The sequence below is a fragment of the Salmo trutta genome, chromosome 24 (genome assembly GCF_901001165.1).
Source record: "Salmo trutta chromosome 24, fSalTru1.1, whole genome shotgun sequence".
Lineage (NCBI taxonomy): Eukaryota > Metazoa > Chordata > Actinopteri > Salmoniformes > Salmonidae > Salmo > Salmo trutta.
Window position 1 is genome coordinate 3,792,476 of NC_042980.1, and position 3,224 is coordinate 3,795,699.

The 3,224-nt window shown below is 52.5% G+C and overlaps 1 non-coding gene and 1 pseudogene across 1 annotated transcript; both read right to left on the reverse strand.

The window, feature by feature from the left end:
* Positions 1-2,257: 2,257 nt before the first annotated feature.
* On the reverse strand, positions 2,258-2,375 carry LOC115161671 (U5 spliceosomal RNA). The gene has a single exon (XR_003869367.1). It is a non-coding gene; the product is annotated as a U5 spliceosomal RNA (small nuclear RNA).
* Positions 2,376-3,044: 669 nt separating this feature from the next.
* On the reverse strand, positions 3,045-3,224 carry LOC115161576 (uncharacterized; annotated as a pseudogene).

Consider the following 3,224-nt stretch of genomic DNA (forward strand, 5'->3'; position numbering starts at 1 on the left):
GGGGGTCCCGGCGTCCCAGAAATAGCCTTAGACACCCCATCCTCATCTGGCAAAAACAGCCCCGGGGACGACAGGTTCGCGTCCATCTGGATTATTTGGAGAGATGGACCCCGCGAGGACAGGGGAGACACCCCATGACCAACATCTCCCCAACCCCTCGTACATCCACGTACAAAAACCTTTGACCCTCTACCTCTGAGGCCTCCCCATCCACTGCATCCCCCCTCTGAGAAACCCAAGATGCAGGTAAGGGGTTGGGGTTGTGGATGGGGGGTCCCGGCGTCCCAGAAAAAGCCTGAGACACCCCATCACCATCGGGCATACACAGCGCAGGGGTCACCAGATCTATGTCGATCTGGGTGTGTGTGAGAGATGAGACCCGCGGTGACAGGGGGGTCACCTCTGTGGCACTGTCCCCAAATACCCTCCCCACCCCTTCCAGCCCACTCTGGCCCTCTCCCGTCTCGAGGGAAAGCCTCTTTTTTTCTTTTTCTTCCTCCGGGCCTCACCTGATTCCAAAAACAGCCCTGACTCCTGCTGGGCCTGCTGTGCTGTGGAGGTGTCCCTCTTCGTTCTTGGAGTGGCTGGCAAGGGCGAGATGGACCCCCATTCCGCCGTCCTCGTTTGTGAGACCTGGAGCTCCTCCACCATCTCCCTCATCTCCCCCACGAGGGCCCCGAAAGCCTCTTCATCTACGTAGACTTCGTCGAGGGATGAGCCCAACTCTCCCGTTGCTCCACCAACCTCTCCCGGCGGCCTACTGATGGATTGAGTACCCGTTGACATCTGGGTCCCCGGGTCCACCTCCACCGATGACCTCTCCAAAACGACCTTACCCCCGACGTTTGGAGCTTGCAAAGACCGGGCTTGCTTCTCCGGTTCCCCACTCGCCATCCTCCTTGCTGCCTCTTCTGGCCTGTGACCTAGGTACCCTTCTCCTAGCCTCCTCTTCTCCTCCATGCCCTTTCCTCCGGCCATCCTTCCCCCAGCAGCCGCCGCCGCGTACGTTTGTTGCCTCGCCGGGCACTCTCGAAACAGGTGCTGTTTACTGCCACACCCATGACATTCTTTTGATGCCGTACAATTTTTGGCCTCATGTCCCTCCGACATGCAAAACCTGCATTTTACCAGCCCACATGAGGCTGTTCCATGCCCGTACTCCCTGCATTTCCTGCAGAAAGGTGGCTGACGTGCATAGAACAGCATGCCTCTGTCCGACCCTAATGAAAATACCGCAGGGGGATGCAAAAAGCCCTCAAACCCCCCCGGATGTTCCCTTAGGAGCACCTGGAATTGGCGGCGGCCGTTCCAGAAGCCCAGCGAGTCCTTTATGTACCTGGCTCCCGATGTTACTTCGCAGTAGCGACCCAAAAAGGCTGCCACTGCCATATCCGTCACGTGTGGATTATACATACGTATATTTATCGTTCTAAAATTCCTTCTTGCCAGGCACACGATGTTGAAAAAGGACAAAGGTCTCTCCCCCTTTGCTTCCTTTACCTTCTCCATTACTCCATCACTCTTACTTTCCGTGTAGAAAGTTACATCGTATGCCTCCTCCATTGAGTTCCCCTGCAGGCACATCACATCTGGGATTTTCAGAGATAGCGCCCCCATCAACACGGTCCTCGCAAAGGTGTCCCTCGGCATCCTTATTTCTCCTTCTTGCTTCCATGCAAATCTTATCGTGTTCTTTAGTCCGGCCCTCGGAACCGACCCTGTGTTCCCACTACCCGCCATTTCGGTATGGCTGTATTTTAAATTTGTTTAGATTTTTCCCGCCAAAAATCTAAAAATCTCTCACCGCCCTCCGGCCATCGGCTTTTAACTCAGCGAGCTCTGGGGCACCTCAGTACCAAGCTTGATCTGAGCCAAAAGGCCGAGAAGCGATAACCCACAAATTGACCCCTGCACCTGCCGGGCCCCCGGGGGTCTCGGCAGACCTCAGCGGTTTGGCAAAAGTTGTCTCCTCCCCACCCGACGCTTCCCTGGTGACAGGCGGGTGTTTTTTTTAACAAGTCGCTAATGCGTCTTTAAGTCACTAGCTCTTTAAGCCTAGTGCGACTATTTATTCAAAGCCCGGCAAACACGCCAGTCGTCGTCGGGCTTGAACTCAATTGCGCGAGCGACTACTTTGAGTGGAAAAATACGCCGGTCGGTCGGTCGGTCGGTCGGTCGGTCAGCCGGCTTCAAGTCAAACGCCTGAGCAAAAAGTCTCGGCCTCATCTCTGTCAATTTCTCTTGAAACAAGATACCGGGCTCTGCCAGAAGCAAAGCCCTTCCCAAAAATACGTTGAACTCGTAAGTGTTCCTCTCCACGGAAGTCTTTAGTAAAAGGCGAAAGGCTTGTGCGTAATGAAGAGAAACCAGAGTCGTATGGAAGTCAGAGGTCGGGGCCCGAGACACACACTGTGCACTCTAGGCCGGGTGCCCACGGGTGGTCCCCGAACCCACTCTTCCAAGTTTGAGGGTTGTGGGTAAAAAGTCAGACAGACAGACAGACAGACAGACAGACAATCCTGGTGAAGTGATTGTATTTTTTGGGGTGTCAAAAACAGATACAGACAGACAGATAGACAATCCTGGTGAAGTGATTGTATTTTTGGGGGGGTCAAAAACAGAGACAGACAGACAGACAGACAGACAATCCTGGTGAAGTGATTGTATTTTTTGGGGGGGTCAAAAACAGACAGACAGACAGACAGACAGACACACACACACACACAGAGAGACACACACACACACACAGAGAGACACACACACACACACACACAGAGACACACACACACAGAGACACACACACACACACACACACACACACACACACACACACACACACACACACACACACACACACACACACAATCCTGGCCAATGTTTTTTTATTTATTTTTTAAGTAAAATGGCAGGAAAACGGGGGACCCCATGAAGGGGGCTTCGCCCTTGTTTCAGTTTGGATGATTCTTCTTTTTTCATTCCTTCTCTTCTTCTGCTAGCTGTTTTACATAGCTTTGTGTATTTCTTTTTCCTTGACAATGGGAGAAAAGTGTTGCACCGTTCCCGGAGGTACTGCAATACCGGGTCGATGCGTGGAGCGGACGGAGCAAGCCTCATTTCCGACTCCCTGTTCGAAAAATCCATTTAATATGTAGTCCCCCGATGGGGGACATATCAGATATTAAACTGATAAGAACAGATTTTTTATTTTTTTTTACAAAATATAT